Raw genomic sequence first — 18757 nt, 5'->3', positions numbered from 1 at the left:
TGTCATCTCGTGTTACTCCAACAGTATGTCAGCTCGTGTTACTCCAACAGCATGTCATCTCGTGTTACTCCAACAGCATGTCATCTCGTGTTACTCCAACAGCATGTCATCTCGTGTTACTCCAACAGCATGTCATCTCGTGTTACTCCAACAGCATGTCAGCCCGTGTTACTCCAACAGCATGTCATCTCGTGTTACTCACGGCTAACAGCATGTCAGCCTCGGTTACTCAACAGCTATGTCAGCCCTGTGTTACTCCAACAGCTAGTCAGCTCGTGTTACTCCACAGTATGTCAGCTCGTGTTACTCCAACAGCATGTCATCTCGTGTTACTCCAAAGCATGTCAGCCTCGTGTTACTCCAATCGCATGTCAGCTCGTGTTACTCCAACAGCATGGCAGCTCAGTGTTACTCCAACAACATGTCAGCTCGTGTTACTCCAACAGTATGTCAGCTCCGTGTTACTCCAACAGCATGTCAGCAGTTACTCCAACAGCATGTCAGCTCCTGTTACTCCAACAGCATGTCAGTTACTCCAACAACATGTCAGCTCGTGTTACTCCAACAGCATGTCATCTCCTGTTACTCCAACAGCATGTCATCTCCTGTTACTCCAACAGCATGTCAGCTCGTGTTACTCCAACAGCATGTCAGCTCGTGTTACTCCAACACCATGTCAGCTCGTGTTACTCCAACAGCATGTCAGTTACTCCAACAACATGTCAGCTCGTGTTACTCCAACAGTATGTCAGCTCCTGTTACTCCAACAGCATGTCAGTTACTCCAACAGCATGTCAGCTCCTGTTACTCCAACAGCATGTCAGTTACTCCAACAACATGTCAGCTCGTGTTACTCCAACAGTATGTCAGCTCGTGTTACTCCAACAGCATGTCATATCGTGTTACTCCAACAGTATGTCATCTCGTGTTACTCCAACAGCATGTCAGCTCGTGTTACTCCAACAGCATGTCAGCTCGTGTTATTCCAACAGCATGTCAACTCGTGTTACCCCAACAGCATGTCAGCTCGTGTTACTCCAACAGCATGTCAGCTCGTGTTACTCCAACAGTATGTCAGCTCGTGTTACTCCAACAGCATGTCAGCTCGTGTTACTCCAACAGCATGTCAGCTCGTGTTACTCCAATAGCATGTCAGCTCGTGTTACTCCAACAGCATGTCAGCTCGTGTTACTTTCGTTATCACTTCAGTGTTTAGCTTCCCTCTCTGATGAGATCTTTACTTACATTTGTAAGCAACAGCAAGGGTCATATGACTCATCTCAAAATGTTCAATGCATATAACTAGGAAAATAAAATAGCAATCAGATATGCAAAATGTGAAAAGGTGGGGTCTCAAAATGGCCTAAGAAGCAAATAGGATACCTTGTATGTGCTAATGGTAGCCTATGTAGTGCTGTGTTTACAAATAGGCAGTCCAAACATGTACATAAGCAAGTATATAGAGCCCTTTTTTGTGTCAAAAAATGAAAACAATATGTTTTTTTGTTTGTTTTTTGGGGGGTTTTTTTGTTTGTTTTTTTTAGGGGGGGGGGGGGGGGATGCTACAATATCATTTGTTTAGACTATGAACATGCTTACAATAACATGTCAGATATCATATATGCAAGGTAAGAGGTTACAGTTTTGCATACATTGGGAACTGGAGATCTGACGTGATTTTGAGTAAGAAAACGCTGTTATGCATTAAGCGTAGTTTTCTGAAGGTCAAAATTACAACTTCCTATTGCATTCCTTCGTAATTTTGTGCTTTAAAACATCTTCAAACAGAATAAATTGCCCATAATTAGTAATTAGGAGTTTAGTGCAATGTAATTAAAATCGATTGACAATGTTGCTATGTTTTTTAAAGGAAAAACGAGCACAGGGGAAAATCTGTTCTGCATTAAAATATAACTCGAATTGATAAAAAATGTTCTTACTTGGTTTCATTAGTACACGGGGACTGACATCTACACTAATAATCAATTTAACTGAAATTTCCACTTTTAAAATAGCCGCCATGATCCCTGATAACGACAAATATTTATATTTCTTACATTTACTGAATCAACTTTTTGACAAGAACACTATGTGATTTGTGTTGGTTTACACATTAAACCACCTTATTTGGAATCCAAGATGGCTTCCTCGTCCTAGAATCTGATTGGCATTGTCAATATTGATCTACATCGTAGTTCTGATTGTCCAAGTCGACCATACACAATACCTGGAAATTGACAGTTGGTAGCGAAATCTACATTACTTGAGATTTGTCTGGAATCTTTTGACTTTTGGATCCAAAGGTTTACTGGTTTCATGTGATTCCAAATCTGGCAAAACATCCCTAAACCCTCGATCAACAACTACATTGTCGTCTTTCCTCAGCCAGGAGAGACTTTCCGTGATGGCATTTGTAAGCTTCGCATCAGTGTTGCTTCCAGGAAAAAGGTCACACTGTGCCCAGAATGTAACATATCAGACATGGCTATGCGCATGAACTTCAAATATCCCCGCTTCTTCTTGCCACAGTGGGAGATTCTTTGCAGCTGGTGATTAGAACTCTTTGGAATAAAGATATAGGTATGTACCTTCAAGTATGACTGTCGCCCCTTCTCCGGAGTTCACTGTGTTATACTCCAGACTGTTTCCTTTTGTAAGACGGTCACGTGGAACAATAATTGAGTCTAATGCTTTTACTATGGAATGATATGTTTTTGATATACTGGAAATTGACATGTTAAAACGATATGTACACTGTTTCCACGATAAGTCCGTCTACGCTTTTAGCAAGAACAACAGTAGTGCATCCTCGTGATTTGGAGTGTAAATACCAGTGCCATTAAAGGACGAACGATGTGCAATACATTCTAGAATCTTTGATCTTGTCCAACCTGACTTTACAATGTCTATCATCCAGAGTGGAGAAACGTAGAATAAAGGAAGACTCCTGCTTTAATAGCATATGTGATATCTTCAAAAGATGCTTGATGGTTTCCTGTGATCTGGAAGGTAGCTGGGAAGTCAACATTTCTCTTTCATCAGTGCCCATTTTAACGTTGGGGCTAAGATCTTTCCCTAAAAGATGATGTGAACAAATACGTGAGGACCAAGGATCCCACAGTTTTGATGACAGATGAGTTGGTATTGTTTTACGGGCTCGGGCAAAACGGTCGAGTTTGATTGAAACTCTTTATACATATGTGTATTTTGCGTCGGCAGTCTAGCCACAACATAGACCTATGGATAATAATGGGATGTTCCGCCACGTATCATCGTCAACACCAACGTTTTGATCTTCAGGTATCGGTTTTTGTTTCTGATAATTCTTTAAACGCTTTGCACACATATCAATATCTTGATCATCAATAAAGTAATTACAATCTGATTCGAAAAACCAAGCAACCAACTGTGCTAGGAAAGTCATTTTTGTGCTTGGGGAAGTTTTTTTGTTTCTATCAGATGCATTGGCTTTAATGTCGCTCCTGACGACAACTTTATAACCCGCACCTACACACCTATATCTCATTGTGAGAATGACACTGACGACAACTTTATAACCCGCACCTACACACCTATATCTCATTGTGAGAATGACACTGACGACAACTTTATAACCCGCACCTACACACCTATATCTCATTGTGAGAATGACACTGACGACAACTTTATAACCCGCACCTACACACCTATATCTCATTGTGAGAATGACAGTCTTAGATATCTAAAGTCTCCACCAGACGCTATTTTATAGATAGAATAGAATCACTTTAATATAATATATCAAATCATGAATACGCCTTCTTCGTTTAATAATTTAGTCACGTAATTACGTAATTAGGTAAGTGCATCTTATATTTTGGTTAATTATATAGCCAAATGAACCAACTTTGATGTCACAAAGCAATGTATCGGTGAGAGGTATCTAAGGGTAAAAATTCATTGGACCGACCCATATGGGAAATTAACATTGCTGGAAACCGCACCTCTATCGTTTCCACAGTAACTTTTGTCGGCTCCCAGGACAGTGAAGTTCATTCATTGAACGGAATACGAACGATTGTTCTCCTTTCTATCGTTTGTACCTATCGAGTTTTTTCAATAGACAACCCGTGTATTCAGCAATATCGGGGTCAAATCGTCTCATGTCAACAAAGACATGGTTGATCGGGCGGGGGTTTGTGATGTGAAAACAATGCTAAAAATCTGGTTTGTGATGCCACGAAAGGCCACCCTACATTTTATACAGACGAGGATAGGCATGTGTAATATGCAGAAATGCGGAAAATCGCAAACCTGAATATCCAAACCAAACCTCTGGAAATCTTCACGAGATTATTGTCAGGATGACGGTTGCTATGTTTACCTTCGCGCGTGGAAACATTTCAACTTGAAAATGAAAGTAGAAAGAGCATCTAAATACTTACAATTGCTATACAGTGTTCCATTTTATTATAAAAAGACATTATATAAACATTGCATTATTTGCCTCGGGTTGACAATATCCACGGTCACATGCTAAAGAATGTAATTTGTTTTGTTATCCCAAAAGTCATCATAAAAACAATTCCCTAATTAAAACTCTTTACCCCAAACTTTTGTCTGAATATTCATTTAATTAACAATAAAGTAAAATCTTACCGAAGCAAAACAATTCATACATTGTCATTCAAAACATCTTTGGAGAACACAAATTCGTTTTTCTCCCGATGATCGAGTTCTCCATATCCTGCTCCGAAAAAGAAGCGAACCTCGACATGTTGACAGTTTGTTTCTGTGTTTAACAAATCGGTGTCAAACAAGTGGTCCAATTGTATGCATGGGGATCTGGTAGCAACATCAGTAGAGGAAAGACAACTGACAATCGAGAGGGATGATTCCAGGAAAATGACCCGTCGATACTGTCGTATGTTTTGAAAGCTGTCAAAGAGAAGTCATAGATACACAGTTTGTATGATGACCTAGGAGGAGTGGGGGCAATATTTGGTGCGGAAACAAGGACGCTTCTTCAAGAACTGGAGAGACAGCAGCCAGGCGATGGAGGCAGACATCAATCCTAAGGGTTTTTCCCAAACAGAATCCAACACTGGAATTCGATACTCGGATCATCGCAGATGGCGACAGCTCAGTTTTGACGTTTTACTTGTGTGGGAGAAAGATGTAGTAGAAATGGAATGTGCTACCACCGCTTGTAAGAGTCTGCGGTCCAGTCTTCAGAGACATGTGGCGGATAAGACACGCTATACCAAAGGAAAGAAAACCTGACAAGCTTCGTCCGTATTCGTCTCGTTACTGCCGTCCGGTCTGTCATCCGAATGAGGTCAATGGAATCTGACGGGAACAAAACCACCACGCAGTATGATACGGACATAAGTCGAGATCCTACATGATATCCCAGATCACCTCAGGTGAAGAGAGCAGCACTGGTGACAGCCAGATAACACCTTATGAGGATGATGATGCCCTTGGAGACCAGCAATCCTACTAAAAAGACTACCTTCAATCGACCGACCAGAAAAATTACGCCTGAAAAGGACAGTTTCATTTTTAACCAGTGCCAGAGGCAACTCAACATTTTCAAGATGCTGTGGCTTATTGCCTGAAAATAAATACTCTGATAAGCAATGTGTCAGTTGATAATATTGGATATCCCTCAAATTGTTATCTATCTAAGCATATTTTGGAAAATTACTAGAATTTTAATGTTTGTGCCTCAAATTTGGTATCTCTGTCTGTCTCTCAAAATCACTGTTATAATATTAATATAATAAGTTTCGAAAAAAAGTTCTGATCATCCAAATATGATTAAATAGAATCTTTCACCACCTTGGGGATGAGACAGGGAAATCTCAACCAAATTGGAGAGGCTTCTTAGGTTGTAAACTCCTATTTGGTAGCTTAAGTATCTTACCCCGAGGATCGAGATTCTTCTGTCTCACATGGGGGTGAATGATTATTTTTCTCTGACCCTGTGTACTCTCGTATGTATCTAATTTCATTTTTAACCAGTGCCAGATGCTGTGGCTTATTGCCTGAAAATAACTGTCCCCTGCTTAGACATAATGTATCATCTACTGACATTAGTGAACAGGATATAACTGACCAACTCCACCTCCTTAATACTAACAAACCTGCTGGTCCTGATTATATTCCTCCCAAATTCATCAAAGGTATAGCACAGTCACTTGTTCAACCTCTTTATGTTATTTAATAAATCAGTTTCCTCTGGAATAGTTCCTACTTCCTGGAAAAACGCTCATGTCACTCCGATTTATAAAGGGAAAGGAAAAAAAGTAACCCAACTAACTACAGACCAATCTCTGTTACTTCTATTTAAGATGCTAGAGAAAAATATCTTCAAGTATATGTTCAACTATCTCACAATCAATAACATTATCTCTAAAAATCAATCTGGCTTCTTGCCTAAAGATTCCACTGTCAATCAATTATTAATTATCTATGACGAAATTGTTAAACATTTAGATAAAGGTAAAGAAGCAAGAATGGTATTTTGCGATATTAGTAAAGCTTTCGATAGGGTTTGGCATGATGGTCTAATTTATAAATTAAAACGATATGGTATAAGTAACAATATTTTAAAATGGTTTTCATCTGATCTAACTGATAGAAGACAGAGAGTGGTCATTGATGGATTTAAATCTACATGGAAAACTCTACAGGCAGGGGTACCTCAAGGTTCAGTTTTAGGTCCTTATCTGTTTCTACTATATACATGTATTAATGATATATGCGATAATTTAGTGTCTAAAGTAAAACTTTTTGCTGATGACACTTCCCTATATGTTTTAATTGAGAGGGACAGACAAGAGGCTTCCACCACTATTAATCAAGATTTGGAAAAGATATCAGTCTGGTCGAGGAAATGGGGTATTATATTCAATCCTGATAAAACTGAATCTGTTTTATTCTCGAGAAGGTTAGACTCTGAGACTTCACACCCTGATTTATACTTCAATAACTCATTGATAAAAAATGTTCGTACTCATAATCATCTTGGTTTAGTATTTAACAATCATGCAAAATGGTCTGACCATGTTAACCTTACTTATGAAAAAGCTTATAAAAGAATAAATATTCTCCGAATGCTAGAATATAAAATTGACAGACACTCATTGCTTTTAATTTATACAACATTCATTCGCCCTATATAAGAATATGCCGACGTAGTTTGGGCAAATTGTACTGAAAGAGAGTGTGAGCACCTAGAGTCGATCCAACTCGAGGCTATACGCATCATTACTGGTTTGAGACGGGGAACAAGTCATGATATTTTGTATAGAGAATCTGGTCTTATTCCACTTTCTAAGCGTCGACATCTTCATCAACATATTCTGTTTTATAAGATTTTCAATAAATTATGCCCTGCTCATCTTAGTGAATCTATTTTACCTTATATGAACACAAATAATATTGCTTACCCATTACGTCATAATAGACTTTTTGATGTGCCTCAGGCTAGAACAAACCTTTATAATACAAGCTTTTTTCCTAAAATCATGTCTGAATGGAGCAATCCAGCTTGTCTGTTTCCCTCAATGTCCTCTTTAAATACCTTAAAGCGTGAATTCTTACATCTTGACTTAGATCGTGATACACAATGTACTACTATTTTAAAAACGGTGGCGATTGAAACATTAATATAATTTTATGTCAGTTAAGAAATTCTGTGAGTAATCTAAATGCAGATTTATTTAATTCTCATTTAAAAGATACCCCTGTCTGCAACTGTGGCTATCCAGTTGAAGATTGTTCTCACTTCTTTCTAAACTGTCCTCTTTATAACATTGAAAGGCAATCCCTTTTCAACTCTCTAGCTGCTCTGAGTGATCATATGCTGCAGAATACACAATTATTTTTATTTGGTTCTTTTGATGTGGATGTTAATTTAAACAAATCCGTTCTTGACTTGGTTCAGAGATTCATTATCGATACCAGACGATTTTCTTGACTCAATACTGGAAATTGTAAATTTATCATATCTGTTTTTTCCTCACTTTTATGAATATAGCACAGGCTATTGATTGTGAATGGACTGTTTTTTGTCTATTGCTATTTTTTTTAAGTGATTACAAAGTATGATCAATCAATATCATAATGCAATTTCCCGCTTGAATTTAGTAATATACACAAAATGTACATGTATTGTAATATCTTTGCAGTTATTAGTTATAGCATTCATATTTATTTTTGGTATGTACATTATGTTGTATATATATCATCAGGAGAGGGCTTTTATAGGCTTGTCCTGTTGCCCAATTCCCTTTGTCTGTACCATCTTTACGATAAAATATTCTGAAATTAAATCGAGATTCTTCTGTCTCACATGGGGGTGAATGATTATTTTTCTCTGACCCTCTCGTATGTATCTTATATGGGCGTTACATCAATGCAAGACGATGCCGACGTGACGTAATTAGATTGTCTACGTGACGTCATTGTATTGTTGTCGTGACGTCATGGTACTGTTGACGTGACAAAATTCAATATTGTTGAGAACGTGCAGGACCACGTGTAGCTTGTCTGAACCCAGGGTGAAATTCTTGTTAGTATGCTGTGCAGCTCAATAATCAGAAAATTAAGAAACCCCTCGAAACAAGGACATCCAGGTAGAGTACTTAGGCAGAAGGTGTGTCACAAATTCTGTAATGTCCTTATGACTTATGACCCTGTAATATTTACTGTCTGTCACAGAGCTTACCTAAAAAAAAGTAATTTGGAAATACGGTTTGTGATCCATGAAAAAGAAAATAAAAATACACGAGCGAGGCACTAGGTCTATTCTCAAGCTATATAAATGATCATAGGTTTAGTGCCTGTTGATTACAGTGCACAAACATATATATGATTATATGATTTGTGGGGAAGACATTTCAATGTCTGGTGGAGACATTTTCAATATCTTTTCGGCGGTTTTTATTTGGTTAACCCCACATTGGCTTATTATTTTATGTTTGATCAAAGTGATATATGTATTTGGTATATATGAGTAATTTCATCTCATAATCTTCTATTATCACTTTTTCATAATTAATAAATATTTTGTCACCCTCTATGAGGGTGGACTTATTCATTCAAATACAGTTGTTGAGTTGTTTCTTGAAAGTGTGCAGATGCATAAATATAATTATGATTTTTTAATCATATACTCAACACAGTTTAACATAACGACAGAAAATTCACATTTTTACATTCGGATCAACAACACACAGTATTTAAGATACATCATGCTAATAAGTACATATATAACATAGTAACACAGATATACATCATTTACAAAGTTTATTGTATGTAATGATGTCATTGGGTTTAGTTGTACTGGACACGGTGACAGAAGGGAACAGCAAACGACACAGATTGATGATATTTGCTGGTGGAAGGATAAGACACGAAATGCGTCTAGATGAGTCCTTAGAGACAGCGGAATGGTACACTGACTTAACTCTGGACTGTGTAAGGTAAAGTTAATAAAATAAAACTCACAACGCTGTTAAGCAGGTAACAAAAGTGAAAAAGATTTTCGGCAGCCCGATAGACTTTATAGTCTTTGTATATTATGGTAGGCGAAGTGTTTCACTTTATCATAAATCAACTACATTATGTATGTAATCCAACACTAGTATCTATATATAACTGAGATAAAAAGTGAAGTGTCGTAATGTTTTGCTTTGACAGCAAAATAATACATGTATGTAAACGTTGTAGGTGTGAAATACGAGGTATTTATGACCGAGATGAGGTGAAATACATCTCAACTAGAGGACATAAAAAAATTCTTCGCTACAATACCCTTACATATAATGTTTTGATCTAATTTCTGCTGGAACATGACACTCTATCATATGTGGAGAAGAGACTGACTTCCAATATAGATGCCCATTAGAATATGGAGATAATTCAAAACAATGCAATATTTCACTTGACTACTCACCAACTGAACTTGACAATTAGTCTCATGCCTTGTTGCTTGGGGTTTTAATACTAAAACGTAACATAAATGATACAATTACCCATTACAGATACATAATTTGACCTTGACCTTTTCCTAGGTATATTGTCATATGACGTTTTGGTCAGGAGTCATACAATTTTGCGTCATTACTTCGAGAAAAAAATGAATATCAGCAAATACAAAAGTTGACCGCATTCCTTTGACCTTAAAGAAGATTTCTACCGGCTTTGTTCTATGTTGTCATACTACATGTAACATCATGCATGTTATTACCACACCTACTATTGTATCAAACTGTCTGTCGAGCCGGCCTAACATACTGTCGTTCATTATAATATATATATGTTAATATATGCATGCTTGACGACGGTACCCGTGGTGATGCTAAATTCGTCACCATAGTGACAACAGTTCAGTTTGAGATTACATAAAAGGAGTGTACAAATAAATACTGGAGCATCTAACGGTAATGATTGACAACGATTCAGTGACGCGGGTTCTCGGGAATCATCAGAACAAATCATATATAGTCAAATAAATAGTCACAGCCTATTCGATACGTTAATGCTTGATTATAGCATTCATAAGCGAGTGCGAGGTCAAGGTCACAGTAACTATATTTTTTCTGGACAAGCTCAGTAGTAAGCTCGATATTCAACAACTTAATTAATATTGTACCATTTATTTTAACAAATACATACATTGTATGCATTAACAACCGAGACCATACTGCTATCAACGTATTTCATTTGATGAAAAAATACGCATTTAAGCTGTATTTCGTAGAGAAAAATAAGTTATATACATGGTTATTGTGTAAGACGTTCCTATGAATATTGTTTTGTGTGTTTTATTTATGCAATTAACATTTATTATCAACAGTCAATTGTAATTTCATTTTCTTCAATTTCAAACAATTTCACTGACAAAAAAAAAATTCATAACAAAGACATGACATAGCCTATTTAAGTACATTGTACATGTATTTTAGTACTGTCATTTATCAAACACTTGCAATGGAAGAAATTGCCCTTTTTTTCAATGGAAATAACTCATGCACATTTTCTTCACCACTGGGTTTCTTTATATTATACATTGCCAGCACAAGCCAAAATAATGGTTTATAATCTCAAATCTGAAGTGAATCCGGTGAATTGTCAGCAGGTTATCTGCTACGTTATTAAGTACAAGTTCACTTCAGGGAAAACCAGGGAAGTAAATGTACCATCCATATTTAGGATGTAAAAAAAACAATGTCGGTACCTGATAGTACATCAGGGAAACACAAAAAGTTGCCAGACAATACAAAATTTAAAGTATTTCTTTTTTGCAGATAATACCAAAGTATTCAGGGATATAAAAGGTAAAGAAAATTAGAATATACTTCAGGAATATTTGAACAAATCATAATATGGTGGCTGTTAAAATTCTCCTCACCAAAATGTGAAGTACGTACAAGAAACGGGAACTGTAGCAGGCAACTACAGAAAGGGATTTCGAAAAAGAAGGGAAAATCTAGAAAACATATCACAAGAAAAGTACAAGTTTCAAAGAGTTGCAATACCGAGAGCGCTTAAAAAAGGATAGGTGTTCCAATCCTGGTATACCGGAGATGAAGAGAGGACATAGACATGTTTTTTTATCATTATTTTATTTCAATTTGTTCAAATTATGAATAACCAACATGACAAGAAGGCAACAAAAGGAATGCTCGAGTTAGATACATCAGCTAGAACAAGATGACTCAAACAATCACACAGAAAATCAGGACAATTATCATCTAGATTTAGAGTTGTTTATAACATGGAATAGTCTCTCCGAATATGTTACTACTTTGAAGACTTTTAAAGAATTTGATTTTAATCTTGATACTTGATAATCATTTGGCCATACGAAATCTAAATGAGTGAAAAAAATATTTAGATAGTGATATATATATATATATATATATGTACAGAGTGTCTGGCCGCATGCATTGTTTATATATGCATGGTAGACGACGGTACCCGTGGTGATGCTAAATTCGTCACCATAGTGACAACAGCTCAGTTTGAGATTACATAAAAGGAGTGTACAAATAAATACTGGAACATCTGACGGTAATGATTGACAGCGATTCAGTGACGCGGGTTCTCGGGAATCATCAGAACAAAATGTCGTGGAATTCCCTCGTTATTACCAGCACAAAGACTTAATCCTATAATGAATTGAGAAGGGAAAATAAATGACTATGATGGGATTAAGAGAATATGAAGGACGCTATACCAAGATCCCAAAGTACGTATATACAAACAAGGAAACACAGTCAGCCTAAAGAAGCGAGAGAGGGCAGAAAGGCCTAGCGGCAAAGTCCTATTTTGTTTGTTTGTTATTATAGTTGTTTTTTTAAACAATGGAATATAGGTTGTTTTACATTCCTGTATTGTATACGTAAATGGGCGTTAATATGCGTAAAACCCGAAACGGAATGCACTTTAATGCATAACATTATATCGAAATTTTACGGTATATAAATGAGGGACTTTATATTGATATAGACGTTATTGCGGACATAGGTTTGGGCACATGATAAACTCAGGAGCCGTGTAGTGCATTTCTAACAGTTTGTATGCCCTGTGTATAATCAGTATGCTGATATATCTTGTGAATTGTCGTTACTTGTGAAATTGAATTAAAATGCCACAGTAAAACGTTAATTTGATGCATCGTTTTATTGACATCTTCGATCTCCTGCTGCTAACAGTTCAAGCTCCACTTTTCCTTTTAATCTGTGTATGAGAAGGGGAAGCATATACCTATGGAGTCCCGTCACATGTACTAAACAAGGACTAGCTGGGAGGAATACCTCAAACATATCTATAGAGGACATTGAAGGGCTCATTCAAATTACAACCGGCACATCCCTCTCTTTATAGGACATTGGAGGGTTCATCCCACTGTGTTCTGATCGCAGTGGGCTAATCAAAGTAAGCCCCTAAGTACAGTAGAGGTATCGTCCCTTTAAACATCAATATTTTTGCCGTTAAATAGTCTTCAAATACAAAAACAAGATTCAATGTATGAAGGGCTCAGCCAAATTTATGATAAGGTTTGTTATTTGCAGATGAGAAGTCTTTGTTATTAGCAGATGAGAAGTCTTGCAAAATTGGTTTACTTTGTCCCGTGATACATTCTCAATATAACACATACATTCTGTAAAAAACGACTTTCGTCGAGTTTCAAGCAATACATTATGGCTCAATAGAATTTATCTGTCGAGCTATAATGACAGGTTTACTCCTAACCTCGAAAATGTTTACCTACAATATGCCAGGAAAGCGGGTGATATAAATTCCACGAATTTGCTTGTTTCAATATTAATTAGGGACTTTTTACATTTGATAATATCTCTAACTCCGTATTTGCATATGTCAGCAAACACATGTGTATTCACACCAGGTCATAATCCCACAGCTGCCGCATCATGTTATTGTGGTACAAACAGGTCACGTGACATACAGTTGTTGGATATGTTATTTATGTCACTCTCGTAAGTATTTTTTAATGTCGGCGTGATATTACAAAATGTCCCTATGATTCGCTGGATTAGATAAAGTGGCTTTTTAAACATAAAATAACCCATAAACACAACTTTTATATTGACGTGAAGTAGATGCCAGGGCACCCATGGGTGCGTACTATGTACACACACTGTATGTATTTGTTAGCGGGCATTGGAGGGGTAAGGTTGTTACCTCAAGTTACAATAGTGCTACTGAAATAATTTACTTCTCGATTGATGATAAGATATACATGTGTCCATATCAACTGATGCCATTTGACTATGAGTCTGTATGAGACACGGATGATTAGGTGTAAGAGTTGGCCTAATGGATATCCTGTGTGCTACAAGGGTACAATAGGTCATATCTGGTTTCTCATTTTATCTCATTATTTAATAACATGGATAAGAATGAATTATACTAGGGACAATCATAAGACATCTCTTAGGAGTAAGGTACAGAGGGCCTGTATTATCACGCTGGGCATAGTATCTGTACGGACAAACAAGGCGATACAACACAGATACATGTAGTACGAAACTGGCGACTTCGGATCCGTAGGATGTATAGTTTTCTTAAATCACACGATTCCATATCCAACATACGAGTTTATGCTCCAGTTAATGCCTTTTTGCTGTTTTCTCATTTCCAGCTCGATGCCCTGTTAAATTGTCTTCTTAATAGGTCACTAAACAGCCAAGTTAATACGAAAACTTTCCGCGACACCTGTCAAAGCTCCTTCTTTAAAAACCATATATACACTTGTGTGAGTACTGTGATCTTACATTTGAACAACCAATCAGAATGACCCACATATAAAAGCTAATTATGCGATGTGCATGTCTAGAATATCAATTTCATTCAATGAAATTCATTTCACGTTAGCAGCGATTTAAAAGTCTTTAGGACCTCATCAATATGACCAAAAGCGCACAAGTTAGTCTATATTTAAGGAAGTTGAGTTAGGTGATTGTCCTGATTGTAATTTATCTACGGGTGTATATGGGTCACGGAGGCTGCATGTTTGTATAATGGTCCATTGAGCTTACTAATATGTTAGTAAATATCTGAGGCTTCGCATTATAACGCTTTGTCTTCTTGATATCAAGCAAAAACGTTTTCTCCTATGAAAATAAACCCAACAGGCTCTCCTAATTGTCAAAGGTATAACAAAAACTGGAGACTTAAACAAATATTAAGTAATACAAATATGGCGGTCAATACATAAATTAGAGTTAGAATTAAGGTTTTGTCATCATGACGGTATTCTCTGTTGTTTTGTCCTCATTTTATAAATTTTGAGTTAGAATTAAGTTTTCGTGATCTTGTCAGTATTCTGTGTTGTTTTGTCCTCGTTTTGTAAATTTTGAGTTAGAATTAAGTTTTCGTGATCTTCTCGGTATTCTCTATTGTTTTGTCATCATTTTGTAAATTTTGAGTTAGAATAAAAATTTCCTCATCATGACGGTATCCTCTGTTGTTTTGTCCTCGTTTTGTTAACTTTTAGTTAGAATTAAGCTTTCGTGATCTTGTCAGTATTCCTTGTTGTTATGTCCTTGTTATGTATGTTTTAGTTAGAATTAATGTTTCATCATCATGTCGTTATTTCCTGTCATTAATGACAAAGATGACTGTTAAATCAGCAATTATATAGCATCGAAGTGAAAACACGATTTATAGCCATTTATTGGTATACATCCTCCTTGACCACTCAATATCGTTGATCAATATTTTGTTTACATTGTAACAGATTTAATGCAACGTGTATAAAATATATAACGTTACATATATAGGATAGGTAATGTGTATTTGGATACACAAATGCAGCAGCTGGTCGACTTCCTTATTATTTCAATGCTACATTATAGAATTAGTCCGGCATCTGTTTGATCAGTATTTTCGAACTAGCCTCCAAACTCCCATTTCTTTCATAAACCGGTTTTAAGCTATGATCAATCTGAAAGCGGTTTTTTTTTTCGTTTATTGTTCCAATTTAGGAACCAGATCGAAAATTAACATGAAACTGCTACTGAAAACGTAAACGGGTGATCATACAGTATGTATATACCCATTACTGGATGCGGATGACACGTTTAAATCACTACATACACATGTATTGACATCTCCCATAGTTACAAAAGCACCTGGAATTGAAGGTCTTTGTGTAGCGGATAATGGAGACTTTTTACTAAGAATAAGAATTGTTAAATGTTCTGATCCAAACTTGCGCATCATTTACACAATCTTTAGATATCTGTAGCTACGTAATATTTTCATTTTCTTCTGAAGAGTTGTCAGTCCCGACGTTTATCGTTTTCCTGCATGCAATGCAACTTTTTTTTTAATAATGATACAGGTTTAGAACCCGTACCACGCTTTTTATCATTTAACATATGTTCAGGCCCATCTCGAATTTCCTGACTTCCCATCTGGATTTTAAGAAGAAGGACGAAACAGCTGTATGATTCAATGTTTTCATTTAAAGAATCACACCGTGTGAGAATTTAGAAATATATGTTGCGAATCGCTACTCATGTCAGAATTTATTTGATATACGATAACATTATAGAAGGCTCATTTGTTTATTTCTAACACGGTAATAGCGCAGTTACCTGAACGGAATATAATTATCACCAGGGACAACATTTAAATTTGTGTATGATGGGTGTAATTAGCATCAGAATGGATGGAAGATTTTATCTGTTGCCATATCAAATTCAAGTAAATAAAATATTTTTCATGATAGTGGCGCGATGAATCATTTGATCTAATGTCTATTTTTATACATGATTTTGTTTATATTTTTCTGTTAATAATCATTTTGATCTTTCATGATATTTATCTCTGTCAATGAAAGCAATAGGATGCATTAAAATTACATGCAGGCATGCTAACGACTTTTGATCTGAAATACCACCCACCTGAACGAGCCATGTCTGTGTTTAACATTAAAATGACAAACAACTTTAAATATAAACATATGCCATGCATTGCGAATCACTTATTGAAAAGAGTTTTATAATATGGTATACATTCACGTGTCTGACATAAACACGTGCCTGACATGCACACGTACCTGACATGGTATAAACATAAAGACATGACATCATGACAGTTTCAGGGTAGATGATAACACATTCTTCCATACATTATTGTGTAACTTACCTCGAGCACAGTCCAGTATTATTTTGTATTAAATACAATCGACACGCACACAAGTGAATACTACCGTTTTACTTTATTATTTTCTTTAATTTACAACTGTATATAGAATATCTAATGATACTATACAATATGCAACATCTGACGACTGTTTCCTCCTTCTAGAAAAACTCAAAAGTGATGCCCTGGACCAAAATGTAGAGAAGGAAATGAAGTTAGGAAAAATTGCGCTAGTCCTGAAATATGTTAAAAACGAAGGTGAGGGGGGTTCACTAACCCTAATATTGTAAGGTCCGAGGAAGACTTACATAAAAAGGCAGGTTTTAAAAGGTTTGGTCCTGTGTTGCTAATTGTTATTCAACGCGTCATTTGGCTTCAGTAGTACTTAAAACATCAGCTTTTACAATTACAATGATAATCTGCAACAGACTATAAATCAACATGGATGGTCGGGTGACACAGTGGTAACACACATGCCCTCCACCCAGACGGCTGAGGTTCGATTCCCCAATCGGACGTGAAAAGCTATGGGGTTACCTGCCAGAGCGCGTTGGTTTTCCCTGGGTACTCTAGTTTTCTCCCACAGCAAGATCTATCACGTGCTTCCATCAGGGGAAACAAACGTGATTAATATAACTTTAAATAACTTGTTTCGCAATATTTGTAAAATACATAAAGTTTACATTTAATTGTTATTAATATATTTTGTAATATATGATTTAGTACAGAAGATTGGAGCATAGGGTCTTACCTACCCATCCAGGTGTTATATACAGTAAAGAGACTTATTAACTAACTTCAATCATTCAACTGACGGCCGTAAAACAATTCACACAAAGCTGCTGTGAATGGGAAGATCCACTGAGTGTGATGAGAACTACACATGTATTATTCATTGTCAGCAGTTAGAGATACCTCCAGGGATTACACTCGCTCCAGCCAGCCTACAGCGGGGTGACACATCGTCCCATATAGCGAGAGAAGCATGACAGATCGATAGGTAGAATTAACAAATAGTACTACGTTTGGAGGCAGAGATCACCTTGATGTCTACGGCCGTCTTACCATCGAGACAGACACAGACGGGGTAAATACCAGAAGGTAAGACATAAAAACAAAGTATTTCTTATTGCCTTCCTAATTATCATAATCAACTTATAGACATTTGTTACGTAATTTACTTATACCAGGACACTGTTTTAACTTAATTGCTTATCGTTCATCATATATATGTAATTTTATGGATGTTTTTTAAAGTATAATTAATTAACTGCTTAAGGTCATTGTTCAGATATATTGTGCTGGTTTTATATAGAATTAATCAATAGGCTTCGTTTACGTTGAAGCATACACCAGCGTAACTGCCGCACCATTGACACAAGTAAGCATACACAGCGATCACGGCAAGTAGGGATGCGTGGTACTATATAGTTTTGTGTAATATTTTCCATATTTATATTTTTTATTGAAGAGTGTCATCGATCGGTTTCCCTTTATGGTTTAAATTGGTTTAATCGATTAAGGATACACCGCAATGCACGGTGTTATTCCTGGGCACGAGTTAAACTTGGCATCATGTACTTTATCCATTTTTGTATACTACTGTGATATTTTTTAAAGATATCCACAAGACGAATGCCTTAATAAAAGAAATAAAATGCTTTTTAATTTCACATTCTGGACATTTTAATAACATAAATTTAATTTGTTGATTATTATCATAGTAAATGAACAATGTTCTTATGGAAGTCCACAAATCAAGGAATATAAAATTTTTAATTTAAAACGGGTACATCGTATGATTAAAAAATATATTGTCCATTGTTTTACCTCATATTTGTAATAGCGAATTTTACTGAATCTCATTAATTACGTGCCGTGCTGACAAAACATCTTGTCGCCTCACGCGATCGAGTGGCCCCTTTACGTCGCCCTTATTTGGAGTCTCTCTTACAAGACTTTCCCAACGAGTTCAAAGCCTAACCAGACAAACAACAAACAGAGACAGGCCTGCATACACCACACTCGAAATCAGGAAGAAATAGATAACATTCTCTCATAAAAGGATACTTTCAACACGAAAGAA

At 36.4% G+C, this 18757-nt stretch overlaps 1 protein-coding gene across 1 annotated transcript in view; it reads left to right on the top strand.

The window, feature by feature from the left end:
* Window positions 1-17756: 17756 nt before the first annotated feature.
* LOC117343475 (putative sodium-coupled neutral amino acid transporter 11) overlaps window positions 17757-18757 on the top strand; it is a 78177-nt gene continuing 77176 nt past the window's right edge. The window contains exon 1 of the mRNA XM_033905842.1: window positions 17757-17772. The gene's annotated coding sequence lies outside the window, so the exon portion shown is untranslated. The remainder of the gene's footprint in view (window positions 17773-18757) is intronic.

This window comes from Pecten maximus, chromosome 15 (assembly GCF_902652985.1).
Source record: "Pecten maximus chromosome 15, xPecMax1.1, whole genome shotgun sequence".
Taxonomy (NCBI): Eukaryota; Metazoa; Mollusca; class Bivalvia; order Pectinida; family Pectinidae; genus Pecten; species Pecten maximus.
The sequence above is the reverse complement of the archived record's forward strand: the minus strand, read 5'-3'. Positions and strand labels throughout refer to the sequence as shown.